We start from the raw sequence: 16,043 nt of genomic DNA on the forward strand, positions 1-16,043 counted from the left end.
ATGTATGAATAGGAGAAAAGAATGCCAATACAGTAAATCCTCGAGGAGTGCTCCAAAGCTCCCCGGCAAAGAACATTAAATATTTCATAAACTAATGGTCATATGCGGTTGACAAATATCATTGGCTTCAGAATTCCAAGCTCTATCGCTGTGCTAAACCTCATTAAAATGTCAGCGTTACATCTGGGGAACTATCCTTGTCAGTCTCGAGGAGCGTTCGGACACTCATCGAGGATTTACTTTGCAGTAAATTTTACTACGATTTACAGCGTAATCACCCGATGTTCATCCCCACCACTAGGTCTTTCAAATTCACTCGCTGTACTTCTCTAAGTTCGGCGTTGAATCTATACAGTGCGTGGCATAGCTATAAAACCACCCTAAAATTTTCGATCCTTACGTATTATGGTTACAATGAAAAAGAACAACTTTTTCCTAGAAATATAATTTATTCTTTTCAGATATGGCATACTTGGTTCGTTTTTATTTTAACCACAATATGTACATAAAAACTGAAAATTTTAGGGTGGTTTCATAGTTATGCCCACGCAGTGTATTTAGAATCGATTCCTCTACTTCGCGAGCACCCACGCTTCAGTCCGAATTTTACTACTAATCCAAGTTTTACTGCACATAAAGACTGATTTCAGTCTGATCGTTCACGTTACCAGAAACTATTGTGGAATGATTGGTAAGGTGATAGTGTATTCCAAACTCATTTCCGTGTCATTGTACCGGAGACAGCTATTAATCTAAAATCGAGTCGTCATAATTTCAGTCCGGTCAACGGTGAAATTTAACACATTCCACGCAGTCCGATTCGACGAATTGCGCGTACAGAATTATTAACACGAGAATTTCATGTGCACGGTCCGCTAGACTCCCCCTCCATCCCATAAATCCCCCGATTAGCTATGCATGTACCGTTGCAAAATAAATTATACAAATATACGCGGACGTCCCTAGCTGGCCTCCAATCGGAGAACCTGTGCGCAGTGTCTATGCATCACGCGATGAACGTTTTCATACCGTGGCAGGAATTCAACTATTTATTTTATTCGTTCGTCGAAAACCTCGTGTGTATTCTGATGCGTTATTACATATAGATACACTACCGGCGAAAAGTTAATTGATCAATCGATAAACATGGCAAACTGTTGGAAATTTACAAACTTATAAATTAACTAATTTCCTCACTTTCATATCGTAATAAAAGTTTCAAAGATCTCAGAAAATGTATTGGTATAATATATTAATCATAGTTATAGGAGTGTACTGACAAGTCATTTTGACTTGTTTGGTAGTTCTAATGTTAAAGAAAGAGAAAAATATTATGTTACAAAGATATGACAAAAGTAATGTTCTAAAACTAATTGGACATGATTTGTGTATGTACTGAATCCGTCACTTTGATTGTATCGTAATAGAATAATGAGAGACTGTTCTATCGATCGTGAACTCTGGTCCCATACTTTTGGCTGGTAGTATACAGGGTAAATTAATAAAAGCTACTATCTAAAATAACTCGTTACTTATTGGTTGTATCAGAAAACGTTTCCCAAATGAGTTTTTACAAAATCAGTACGAAAAAAAAATTTTAAAAGCGGGTCAACAAAATTATTTAAAAATCAGTTAGTGACAAATAAATTAGACTGCGTCTGAAGCCTCAAAAAGCACACATAGCATTCTAACTTTAACTAAAAAATGAAAATATATAGGGGTCCAAATATTTTGAAAAATCTTGAAAACCGATAATTTGTTAGATAGGACATTCTTACTAAGAAATATATCATTAACGTTCGGTAAGAATAGAAATACATATTGGACAACTGACAACGTTCAATTCTTTCGTAAAAGAAGCTTCTTTGTGAAATCACTGTTCTATATTTCCGTATTATTTCTTGAACACCATATATGCTACCGTACCGTTTTATTAAATTTCAATCAAGTTGCCGTTATTACACGTCACTCTTCCGCGCGAAGTCTCTTTGACGTGATTACGCACGCCGTACTCCGGTTTCGAAAGTTTTCTTTTTTTTTTATTTTCCACGACGTGGTACACAGGTTTTCCCTCTTTGTTCCCGGGGAAAAAAATTTTTTTAATTCTTTGCCGTTGACCGACGAAGCTTCCCTGAAAAATCTCCGAGCTTACCACGGGGAATTTTTCGTTTCCTTTGAGCACCGGGAAGTTCTACTTTCATCGAACCGCCCCCGACAGTATTCAACTGGGACGTTTTGAAACACGTTAAAATCCTATCCAATATCCGTATAACATATCCAATGTCTCATCCGTGCACACACGTCTGCATTATACGCAATGTATGCTAGATAATCATGATAATGGCGATCTTAGCGTTCAGGTACTTCGGTAGAAAATAAAGAATAAATTCATTTCTTTCTTGTCTGACCTGTCTTTTACATTTTGTTATTTATATTTATATTAATGATGATAAAATTTGATATCAGTAGCATAATAATTTAAAAATGTATGCTGATATGCTGAGAATATGGTAAAATTAATGAGAATCGGATAACATCATGCAATCATTAATATCCGCGAGTAGAAACAGTCACTAATGATCAGACACGACAGATATATCGTATTCTACAACACATAGGGTAAATGTCCAAATTACTGTCAGCGTCCCTAATAATGCCAATTTATTTATTTTACATAATAAAACCGTGACGTATAAAGAATTGTATACAAACAAATTTATTATTAAATTGGATTTATAATTTACATAAAAACAAAGGAATATATATGTATATACTTGTATGTACCTGGTATTGAAAAATTAATGTTGGAAAATGAAAGTGCAATTTGAAGGTCAAAAACGCGACTACGTATGTAAGTTACAAGTGATGGCGAAATCAAACCAAAGAACGAGCAGTACTTTTACTGTTCAACCAATATCTATTGTATAAAATGAATTGTTACAATTTGTAAGAATTACTTTAATTTTTAAGGTGACAGTTTTATAGGGACGCTGGGATTGCTCGTAGGTTTAAATTAATTATTAATTAATTCTTCATACTTAATGTATGAAACTATTTTTTTTTAAATAAAAGAGATGTTAAATATTATTATGTTCCATATTGAAACGATTTGTAGGTTAAACGACACATAAAATGATTAAATGAAGTGTCGCTACAATCTTCAGGTGCCAGCAATTGGTACATTTACCCCAAAATCATTCAAAAACAGATTTAATAAAACTAAATTCCCATGCAAAAAATATATTTTACACACTCGATTTATTTCTACAGGAAGTAAAAGCACAGTTTCTATATTCGATAAAAAAAGTGAAGTGACCAAATTGGAATCAGTCCGGTTCATCTGTCAGCGAATCAGCTACTGTCAGACCAGCCTTTGGACAGAAGAACATTCGAGATGAAGCTATCAAGACCTGCTCGAAGAAGCTGATAGGAGGTCTCCTAGAATAGGAGTTAATGAAAAGTTCTCTGACCACGCGTCAGCTGCTATTGAGAATAGAACGACCGGTTGAAGGTGTTCTCGATCAGCAAGAAAGTTTTTTGCTGGTCTCTAGACTTCCAGGAACTTTCCACCCTTGATTACGAGTATAGTAAGTCCCACCCGTTTCTGTCTTGTTCCTTTGTAGTCGTTACTCTGAAGTTGCCTTCGTTAAACATTCAACACGTCCAATGCGACAAAGAACATATTCTCACGTCTCACGTATCTTCGCTCTTTGCAAGTGAATCGTAGAATAAAATAGGTACTCGAGTAACCCTCATGATTCTATAGACAAGTCACCTGGACTCGTCGATAAACAGAGTCAGTGAACTCTTTACCCGTTGACAGAGGGAATATGACCTTCTATATGTATATGTATAAGTATACAGATAGAGGGTGATTAAAGTGGATTAAGAGAACGGTGTACCACTGCACGAGTAAACGCGTTTTTCTCGAAACCATGTTTTCAAAATTGGCTACCAAGATATCGTAATAATGAGTTAACCAAACTACTTCAGTTTCGACATACTACATAATAGAATAGACGAATCTTTATCTTGTGAACTACCATTATCTCAATATCTGGAATAGTTTCCTTTAATCACCTGAAGAAACTACAAACTCATCGAATTTTTTATTCACATGGCTGCCATTTTGTGAAGAAAAGTTTTTCCTACTTCATAGTAGTTCGAAAAATAGCGACTTTTATGATTATCTTTCATTTTTGCCCGATGAATAGAACAATATGAATCGTAGCAACCATTCAGAGCGATACGCCGCAACAAACGTGCAATAACTTTGTTAATATAAAAGATAATAACACAAAAATTTTACTATGCTTTCTTGAAATGTGAACTAAAATGTACGAAAAACTACAAGTTCCTTGGTCCATTAATTCTCAGTTCTAACAATCGCTTAAAAATGAAGCCTCCAAGTGGGAATGCGCCCTTAACTTCGTTTCTCTGCTTCTGTAAACGCTCCAAGATGCTCCCGTCTCATGAGCTACCAAAGAGGCACCACTCTCCACTACGAAAAACGATCGTAGCGACCGTACTTGTCGAAGGGTTTAGTAACTTTCTCGAAACTGCACCAGGTGCCCGTGCCCTAAACCCGGAAACGGGATCGCGGAGATTCGATGAGGTTGTCGTCGTGCGTCGCAGTCGTATAAACTCGGCCGAATTAGACGGGCCCGTAATTAACCGGTTCCCGCGTACAATTTATCGGATTACGTCGCGGCGCGAGGCTCGCCGTAAATTCGAAAGTCTTCTCAGTAGTCGGCGAGCATTTTCAACGATCGTAAAAACGTCCTGGCTAGCTCGCTCGGTTAACAAACGTCTCCCCTTTCTGCATCTCGTACTCGTAAGAATAATTTCGGGACGATGTGCGACCGTGTAACGTAAAACGGGGCCCCGTGGACGGCTGAGAAAAACATACAACGGCGCATTCATCAACGTTGGACTAGGGAGCCGGATCAACGCGTCTTGCCCGCAATAAACCTCGAATTGCTCGTGGACAAGCCGCCACAGTGGTCCTTTTTACCGAAAAGCTTGCCAAAACTCAATTTTTGAAGTAAGTAGTAGCTTGTTGCTAGGGCAAAATGAAATATTCTAAAGTCATTTGTAAAGACAGTAGCAAATGTAGGAATTTAGGTTTCCTCTGAAGTTTTGTCTTTTATTGTATTGTACGGAGGCATAAAATTCACAGTCTACGTATCAGTGTGACAAATGCCGCTGGTAATTGTAAAATATAATGGACGGTTAGTGAGATACTGGCCATCAAAGTTGATGAAATTTCGTGCTTGTTAATGGCTTGAAAACGCTAGCATGTCTAATGTATCAGGCAAAGTTTATTGTTAAAGTAATCATATGTAAACCATTTTGCTATTAAAGTACATGTTATAAATATAAACTTTGCATATAAACAATGCACAATATCTTTGAATTTACTTTAGTACTTCCCTTCTGAAGATGTCATAAATCTTAGATGTAGTTTAGTACAACGGAAGGAAAATTTTATACACCGAACTTCACGGAGGTTAAGGAGATTCAAGAAGATTATATCGCTTCACGTGTAGTCTTCAGTACCTTTATAGATACTGAAAAGAAAAATGAGATACAGATAACGTCGCGAAGATGCACAATTTTCCAGACACATTTCGAATATATCCCCACGTGCACGAAATCGAACGAATCTTGCATCAGATTTATCAGAAATTGCCCTGTCGGATGATCGTCCATTTAGATCACAGAGATATTATGTCCCACAAGAAAAACGTCGTAAACATCAAAGTCATACGTCAGCATGCTGAATAGTTGTTTCAGTAAAAGAACAAAAAAAAAATAAAAAAAAATGGGAAGATCGTATAACAAAAAACGAAGAATAAAACTAAAAAAAAAAAAACATTCCAAACAACCCAATAGTGTCTTCGAGCGCTTCAACGATTCCGAGGGGAAGAGATCGTGATTAGGTCCTGGAGAAGGTCACAGTAAGTTTGAAGAGACGAAAACGTGATCCGCTGAAACACCCCAAGGCCGTACACACACACACACACACAGAGTCGATGTTCATAGAGCCTTCGAAGCTTCCTGACCGTACAGGGGGTCTGTATAAAGCGTCAACAAAGGAGGGAACATAAGGAAATACGCGTATCTGTTTGCCTAGCAGGCTTCGTGCACGGCAATAACTGTAATTGCACTTGCGCGCGAGCTTGCGAGAAGAGAGAAGCTGATACGTCCTAGCAGTAGGGACTATGCATTTTTGCCGGTAATATTTCGTGTGATTTATCGCGGTGCCGGCTGGCGGGAAAGGAAGAAAAAAACGCCGTTGCTCTTTTGTCGAGACACTTTTTTCACCGGATAAAAATTTCGTGCTGTTGCCAGAAAATAACCAAAAAATGAGAGAGAGGGGCTAGAGAGAAGGACGGGGATGAAAAATATCGGGTAGAAATAGTTGGCGCGATGAACACGCGGTGAAACTTTTGGGCAAGATTTCGCCGATGTTTCACGGCTTCTATTTTTTTGTTTTACTGAAGTTTTCGAGCCGGTTCCCTCGAACGCCGGTGATTTGTGAACGATGTAACCAACAGACCGTACTCCCGTATGAATTAAACGTTTCTCGTTTTTTCTGTTGCGCTGGGAGGTCGACGACCGTGGCCAGACGATACTCGAAGTCGATACGCTTGGTGTTTTAGCCTCACTCCATCAGCCACTATATTCCTTCAACTTAAATACAACCACTGCACCGAGCTACGAATCTCGCTGCATGAATCTTTAATTCCCGTAAACTCCTCCATATTCATTTCATTCCTACTAAATTCCCAAACAATCAATCAAACCTAGACAAACCCACACTCATCCCGAATCATCCAGTGTATTCATTCAATTCCAAACATCTTCTCCATTATTTCCCAAGCCTGTAACTAGTTCAAGGCTCTCCAGTCGTCTAATACGCAGCGTAATTTTCATTTTCTCGTAAACAAGCTCCTCGACTAACCGTGGAGCACCGGTCTGGAAATCACTGCGCGTCCAGGAGGTCTGTATCTTTTTTCTTTTTACCTCATTCAGGGCTGGTCGTCCCTCTCTCTTTCCGGCGAACAAAGTGAATCGCGAAAATGCTTATAAATATCGAAGTAAACGGTTCTATTCCCGCGGTAAACTGGCTCGAAGGCACGGAGAGGGAGAGAAACAGAGAACGGAGGGGAATATACTACGAGCGGCGAATGGGTTTACGCGGTATTGCATCCCGCAATTGCTAGCTCTCGAGTAAAATTATTAAAGCGTGGAGCTACGGCTTGGGCTGACGGCGATGGGGCGAAGAAGGTGGGGAAAGAGACGCAGGGCGGAGTCATACGACGGAATTATTCAAGCACTCGAAAACGCTAATTTCGCGCTGGAAGAAGGAACGTGTTCACCAATGCACCCGTGCAACGCCGCCTCATTTCCTCCACGCCGCCCTCTCGACGAGCCCGAGCATCTTATTGGATTCCCGGTCGAAAGTTGAATTAAGGATTCCGGATTCCGTGTGCATTAAGCGGACACCCCGGGAGAAACAGGTGCGGATGTGGGTTGGAAGCACGAGGGAGGAAGATCGGTTGTAAAGGGAAACTCTGAGGGAGGGAAAGGAGGAGGAAAAGAGAAATAAAACGGTGGGATTGATAGGGAAATTGAAAGACGATGGAATGTAATGATTTGTAATGATTAGATTGTCGATTCTTATGCAATGTAACGGGTTCTAAAGTAGTTGAGAAGGGATAAGAACAAATTTAGGAATCTCTTTCTTCTCTTAACCCTTTGCGCTCTAACCCTTTTTCAATTTTTTTATGAATGACTATTATTTTAGGTGTTTTATTCTAAATACGTTTCAAAAAACTCGATAGGAACTGGTTTAAATCATTTTTTTTTTGCTATTGTGCATTATACTATTACAGGCGCGTTTCGTTGAATAGAAGCACATTTTTTCTCGTTTCGAAAATGCGATCTCCCCATGCGACTAATTGAATATTAAAGAAAAAAACCAAACACAAATAATCTTTTGAAACACCATAGGAAACGAAAATGTTCCCCATGATATAGGAACGGAAAATATGTCTCACTGAATGAAATCCAATGAAGGAAACAGTCTTCCTCGTTCGCTTAAATCAAGGAAACCCAGGGCAGAAGGGAAGAGAAAGGGTAACAAAAAAAAAGGGGCGAGTAGCGCAAAGAGACACGAGGCGTAACAAAAATGCGAGCAGACACACAGAGCAGCCTGGTATTCTGCTGATGCTGGCAAGTCACTCCTCTGTGTCACATCGATTCGAGAAAGCTTTTCCGAGTCCGCTGACCGTGTTCTGATGGTAGAATATCGCGGCCACCTCGTACGAGCTGACGACGAGAAAAAGCTTCGTCAGTCCCGTTGTGCTTATTTGGCCAACGCGTTACTCTCGTCGAACGGACACTGAATCATGGATTTATAATCTTCTATTCGATAGGGATAGAAAAAAAAAAGCGGGGATTTCGGGCTTGATTTCCAATTAATTCACATTTCCGCTCGAAACCGACGGAACCACGCGCGATCGACGTGAGCATTAATGGAAATTTATGAAACAACAAGGCTCGCAAAGGGGTGCCAGCGCCGGGGGAATTAATTTCGTTCGTTCGGGCGGCACGTCGAGGGGCGATCAGACACACGGCCGGAGAATCGAGGCAAAGGGAATTTGAAATTCGTCGAGAGGCTGGGACGCGTTGCCTGAGTTCCTTCGACGAAAACGTACAAGCATAATCTTGCTGTACCACGCTGTTCTAGGTCGCGTGAAACCGGTAGAGGATCTTATTCATTCGTCTCGAGCAAATACCGTTTTGCCTTCGCTCGTCCGTTTCACTGTGAAACGCTTCTGTTCCTTTGGGTTATGAAATGATTTTTTTAGCGATTCTGTAACGTGGCTCTGGATGAATAATAAGGGGAATTCTCGTCTAACAGACCCAAACAAAAATTTTGTTTACATAAATCAAAGGTGCAACATGTCAAAAATATACTTTAGAGCATTGAAAAATTGATTTTTGCATTCAAATTTGAAGGTCGAGTCCAAAAAATAAAGAAGTTAGCGCCTGTTCAGTGAGTCGCACCACAGTTCGAAACGGCAACTAATTTATTCGTATATTAAATAAACTGACACTTGGGCCATTTCGGTGTAATTATTGAATCAATACTGTCGTATTGGTCTCTGACTTTCGACAGTTTTCTGAATGGTGGATCCACGCATTAGAAGATATATCAGGCAATAAAATGAAAATTTTTCACCTGTTACATTTCTTTCAGGGGATTGCATTACATTCAATATACCTGAAACTAGGTTTTAATAGCAGAGTGGCGAAGATTTCGTTCGTATGACCAAGATAGTTAAGACTGACTGAAGATATAATATGCACTCCAGAGGCAATATAAATAAAATATCCGAACATCGACCAACGTTTAATCAGTTTAATGTGTCACAGCGAGTTCAAACGATACAGTCCTTTTTTACCGATTCGGTAATTTTGCCAAATCAATAATAAAGCAGCATTCATACGATTCCGTAGCTTCACTAAAAATCCAACTCTCACGCTTACTTCCTTCGTTTGTACGTGTGAATGCTACTTTTTGAAAAACTTGTTTCAAATCATCCCAGGGACCCCTCAATTCCGGGAGACGAAGCTTTTGGGACACTCTGTATATTATTCATAGCATATACGGACAGGGGGAATATGATTGATCGGGGTTTTTCATTAACATCTCGTTAATGAAGCCTGGGATAATATTTTTACTAAGGAAAAACTTGTTTCAAATGATCCCAGGGACCCCTCAATTCCGGGAGACGAAGTTTTTAGGACACTCTGTATATGTGTACACGTATACTGTCGTATTTGCCCGCGATAAAAAATGCTCAAAATACGTCCGCTAACTGGGAAAGCTCGACCGGACTGGCAGAGTTCGGAGCTCTTGCCGATTCACTTTTATCTCTCCCTTATGAACGACCCCGGAAAAGCGGAAAAGCGCAGATGCGACGGCGGGCAACGACGGGCTTTTGTTCAGGCCGGGAATTTTCTCGCGAATTCATCGCGTCGTCGTCGCGTTCAACGAGGCGGAAATGCTCGAAAACACTGCGCGCTTTTGTTTTTGTTTTTTCGGTTGCGTGATAGAATTGCTTGTAGAGTTTTAACGAAATTGACTTTGCTTCGATGGATAGCGTAATTTCTGCTTTCTGTAAGGTCTTCGACGAACTCGATCGAAGTACGAAATAATTATTTCGAGGATGCAAAATGCATAAAGAGTATTAATTAATCGCTGTAAAAATTGATTCGCTAATACGAGTGATCAAACAATCCACAATAAATCGAAGTGAGTCATAGCTTGAAATCGGGAGTCTCGCGCCTAGAACCTGTTTCTACACAAATTTTTAGATGGATACAATAAATCTCTTTACTAATGATTTTGTACAGAATGATAAACTTCAAGGCAGAACAAAAGTGGACGTGCCAGGCACGTTATTCCTCCGTTTTGAGATAAATCATCATCGATTTTTGTAGCATGTCGTTGCCATTCTTGGGACAAATCACCATCGACCTACGTAGTACGTTATTCCAGTGCAGAAAGTTAACAGAAGTTTTACAAAAATATCAAATATTGAATGTACAGAAATTGTACCAGGTGTACCAGTAAGTGATGCTTGTAATTCTGAAAGGATATATTTTAAATCGAAAATATATTTTCGACTTTTTGTTAAAGAAGAATAGGATACAGGATGCTAGAAAATTGTTACGAATACAATAGTATAAATCATTGTCTCCAACAGAAGCAATTTCGCAAAGAAATAGAAGATAACTCATTGGTAGACCCAAGAATATTTATTACTAATTTAATACTATGTAACAATCTATAGTGCTGTAGATGTGTAATACCATTGTTCAAATACTATTGTCGATTTCTACACACCATTACAGAATACAATTGTCTATACAACGCAAAATTCTGAAGTAAATAGTACAAGCTATCGTCACCTCTACCACTTCATTACCAGCCTGTTAGCGAGTATATACGCTGTTGCATCGAAACATCTGCCAGTATCTTACTGTCCTTGCGCTGTTTCTGTACGTTCAACACGGTCAGTCGCGTGGGAGATGCCAGATATTGCACCTGTGCAATGTATGACACTTCTTCTCCGCGGTCAGGCTGATCGCCGACCGATGAATCAGCCCCGTGAATCAACCCCGTCGTTTGAGGTGCGCACGCGTGCGTTCCACGGAAATTAAATCGCCCACGCACGATCTGTCGTAATCGCGAACGGATTCATAACGTTGCCCGATCTGTCACTAGCGATCGCGTGCTTCCGCGATGAATGAAATTGTTCATTCAACGATTCTAATTAATGGTATTTTTATAATGTAAAAGGTAACTATTTCCACCATTCAATTTCCAGTGTTGCACTGATGCAACGAACATTTTAAAAGTGCATCAAATTCTATCGCCGGTTAATATTTAACTTTTGTCAGTAAGGATCGGTAGTTTCACTAATGTGAAGATCTCCACGTTTACAGGAAATACAAAATTCTCTAAACAAACTGACAACACTGTTTAAATTTAAAACACCTTTATATCCTTTCCGTCTTTCAAAATGGCATCGAACGTTGAAGAATTAGGAAAATTACCACTGGAACAATATATGCTTCTTGATTTGCTCGAAAATAAATATTGAATTCGACAAAAACACAGTGGTTGGTACAGATAACAGTGAAAGTATACTCGAAAAATTATTTTAAAAAAGAAGGTACCAAATATTAAGAAGAACAGTCTGTTATCCCCACGAATTCTAATTATCTATCAAGACAAAAACAACTTCGACTCTCCCAACGACGAACTAATGATACCCGCTGTACTCGTAAAAAATAGACCGCATAGAAGTATCCCCGAGAACAGGAAAAATTTCACGTCTTCGGCTCGGTGAACGGAAATTTATTTAAATTCACCGTGGAAAAGTTGCCTCCGCCCACGTGCTCCAATACCGTCGAGAATTTTCATAATCGTCTAATGAATATTAATGCGGTAATTGGGCCGAGTAATATCAAGATGAAACACCTGTGAACCCGACCGTCTATCCGTTTTCCCGAGGCATTCGATCGGGGGACCGTTTCAATCTCGACCAAAAATAATTACGCGGGCCAGATAATTATGATCGTAACACGGCGACCTGGTGGATAAAGCGAACGGATAGACGGTTTTGATCTCGATCAGTTAATTGGCCGCCATTCTTATCGGGCTTTACGTAATTCGTAGACCTGGCTAGAGATGCCCGCCGAACGCCACGGTGAATCTTGATCCTCGGGGTGAAACCAGGGAATTCATTAGGCCTCGGAAAACAGAAGGGCTGATTTATAACGTGATACGCCGCGTTTCAAAGCGTCGGCCGTCGTTCATAGTTATGCGGTTAACCTGGCCGGAGGGGGCATTAGTGACCGATGAATTAATTTCTGCTATTTCCGGCTGTTTTACGCCGACCGCGTATCCAACGGCCGTAATATATTTCGTTGGTGTTAGGCCGGTATGCGACGCGTTTCAACGAAATTACGTTACCGCCACGCTGACCATTGATCTGGATTCCACTCGACTGGGCGTTTGATCGATTCCTATCGAGCCACGATTGTCTACCTGGTTTCTAACTCCGAAAATATAAAATATATAATTCCTCCATATGGTCATAATAAATTAATCATCCACCGTAACACCAGTTCGAGACGAACAAAAATGTAGAACAATTCCAGCTGGTTGTTCACCATTGTAGAGTCAAAAAATTCGAAATTCAAAATGACATTCGGAGGATCGCCCGCCGTAATTCGATAAGGTAACGGGATTACGGGAATTCGAACAGAGTGGCGCTCTGATGCAGGAATACGAGTTCGGAAAAGTTTAAATGCGATTTCCTCGAGATAACTTTATTCACGTTGGCGGAAGTAACGTTTCCTGAACTAATTATGGTATTAAATTCGACATTTTCACAGCTTGCACGACACGTGTTCCTTCGAGTTTCATATTAGATTAAATTTATTTTGCTACCGGATTATAGAACAAACCTGTCGGAGAAGAATTTAATGTAAGATCGTTTCTTTACGTTTCGTGGTTTCTTGGAAACAGTTACGAGTCTCTTCTCTGTACCTCGACTCGCATTTTCAACGCAAAACAAGTTAGAAAGTGCATCCAAGTAAGAACATTCAAGTAAGAATTCTCAAAGAATACCCCCTCCTCCTCCTCTCCACTCAAGCACGGAAAAATACTTTCGAAAAGTGAAGTTTCCCCGACCACTTCAGCCATCGCGATATTGCGATATTGTCTAGCTCTAGGCTTTAATAACATTCTAACGAATATGAGCACCGTGTACAATAACATTAACCCTAAGGATGCATAACGTGGGCACTTTTACACCCAGTTGAATATTTATTCTTAGATTTATTTCTTGTACAATGAAATAATTGCACGTGGCAGTGTGTATTCCTTCCTTGAAAATTCATAGATGTAATACTGACTTCTTAAGCTTCACAGAATAAGTGAAGGGAAGAAAAAGTGGAAATTCAAATTTTACCAATTTTCATACGGTAGATGTTTTGTACCTTTCAATTGGATATGCATATATAATCCTGTATAAATTTGATCCATGCATTCAGTGGAGTCTAATGGTTATTACTTGATATGCTTAGATATCTTAGCTTAATTTACCACGTACCAGAAAAAGAAAATACACCAACCGAAATTCCGTCAAAAAAATATTGCTTTATGTGCCCACACATAAAAGACAGAAAATGTGACAGAGCCTGCGTCAACTGTAAAAAACTGATATGTAAAGAACATACAATTATATGTGTAAAAAATGTAGTTAGTAATTTTTCATATTAATATTATCTGTATTTTTATAATACTGCTGATTTATGAATGCAAAAATTTGTTATATAATGTGCAAGCTGCTGTGGGTCTTTTTCATCCACGATATGCAAATCTGATGAACGCCAGATTCATGCATCGTAAAGTTAACCCTTCAACGCCCAACCTAAAAATCGTTATACCAAAATTATGAAATCGATCTTGTTATTATGAAGTCGAAAATATCGGTATTAAACCGCGCATTTTTTTTTTGGTCTTTTTATTTATTTTTTAGGAGAACATATTTGTATTTCCCAACCAAAAACGCTGAGATCTACGTTAGTGTCAGTGAAATTACGAATCCTTGCTAACAGAAGTCAGATATTAATCGCAGACACAATCTAACGCACCCGTAAGACGACTGTTGCACCGATGCAACATTAGCCGTTAAAGGGTGAAAAAAGCCTCGGTGGTTCGAACGTTGGTTTTAATTACACGAGAAAACAAAATCCTATTCCGAACAATAAGAACCGTAAACCGTCCCCCCCGGGTACTTTAAAGCATACTGTTTCCGAGTATAAAAAAGTTTCGATGAAACAAAAGTACGAAAATAAAAAAACAAGCGTTAGAAAGTTTGCGGTAGAAACTCCGAGTTAACGAACGTCCACAGAGTGTTACATCAATGGCGTAAAATTGCGGTCGTAAAACAAACACTAAACGGTCCACCTCTGTGCCGCCATAAAAATGGCGCGTGGTACCGTTCGTCTTGTAAAAAGGGCGATGGTAAATCGCACGTTCGCTTCTACATGTTTTTTTGTTCAGTATGTTCTAGCAGATGTTAGATCAAGTCGTCGCGAGGAGACAATCTGGACGTTGACACGTTGCCAAACCCGCCACCGACTGGAGAAGAATGGCACCAGTAGAAAGGCGTTTGTCTCCGTGGAACCAGACACGAAATTCACGTGCGCGCAAAGTGTCCTCTTGACCGTGAAACATTGAACTCTCTCTTATGTAGAGAAAGAGGGTTCTTCTCTCTTTCATTGCATTGTAAAATCAGTGGGGTCCATTCTAAAACCATCGAGGGGGGGGGGGGAGACAAACACACATACGTTCCTCGTGATCGTTATAACGCGGATTTACGGTCACACTAACCGGACGGTATCTCTCCGCGGCTGACCACCGTTCTCCTGGCGGAAATTTATGTCGCGAACCGTTCCGACGACATTTACGAGATCCAAATGGATTTAAAGTTGTATCAGGCCGGCCCACGGCCGGTACTTGCCGCAAAACGGTGAATAATTGAGAACGATCCCGTATGTTTCAACGGTGGATACACGCGCGTATATACAGGGTGGTCCACGAAACGTGCCTCACCGAAGCTTGGATTGTTCTAGTGGTAGCTGTGCGATCGAACATTTTTTAAGCTAAATAACATGATTCAGGGAGAGCTTCAACCTCATCTGGGAGGAATTTATTGAGACCAGAAAGAATATTTCTATAGTTGTACTTAATTAAAATATTTTTAGAAATATTAACGACAATCAATTGGTAGAATATTGATTTTTGATGGGGAATTTCTTAGTGAATATTTAATTACAGTTTCGGAATACTGCTTGAATGAAAGAAAAACTATAGGTACACATACGTGGTCAGTATACCTCAAGTGGTTAAGATGATTGTACCAAATTTTTTGTCGACACTTTTCTTGTCAGAGTTTTAAAAGTCATCTTCAGTTTTTATAGATAAACCAACCATTTTTTAGCGAATACTGTTATGAATTTGCCAGGTATCATAGTAAATATAATATATATTGTAATCTGTCATTTTGACGAGTTTGGCAGTTCTAGTGTTAAGAAACGACTGCTTAGTTCTATTTATGACGTCTGAACTGATGTTGAAAAGCATTCAAAAAATATTTTCGATCGAACAGGTAGTAGTAGAATAATCTAAACTGTTCACGTTTCGTAGCCCACCGTGTATATACCTACTAGTAAACACGATGTTTTATTAACGACGTACTTTCCTTCGACGGTTACCGAGCTGACCGTGGCGTGAACCTTTTGGTTTGTACTGATGGTACGCTACAGAAATATAGATCTTTTTTTTTTTTATTCACTTTACTGAAGGGTTTGGAGAAGTGAAATGAAATAAATATCACGGTAAACTTTGATCATTTACGAGATAACTCGTAGTTGAAACATTGCAA

At 39.5% G+C, this 16,043-nt stretch overlaps 1 protein-coding gene across 3 annotated transcripts in view; it reads right to left on the bottom strand.

The window, feature by feature from the left end:
* Positions 1-16,043, bottom strand: part of LOC107187372 (heterogeneous nuclear ribonucleoprotein L) — a 181,175-nt gene that overhangs the window by 64,853 nt on the left and 100,279 nt on the right. The window lies entirely within an intron of this gene.

Source organism: Dufourea novaeangliae, unplaced genomic scaffold, assembly GCF_001272555.1.
Source record: "Dufourea novaeangliae isolate 0120121106 unplaced genomic scaffold, ASM127255v1 scaffold14, whole genome shotgun sequence".
NCBI classification, from domain to species: Eukaryota; Metazoa; Arthropoda; class Insecta; order Hymenoptera; family Halictidae; genus Dufourea; species Dufourea novaeangliae.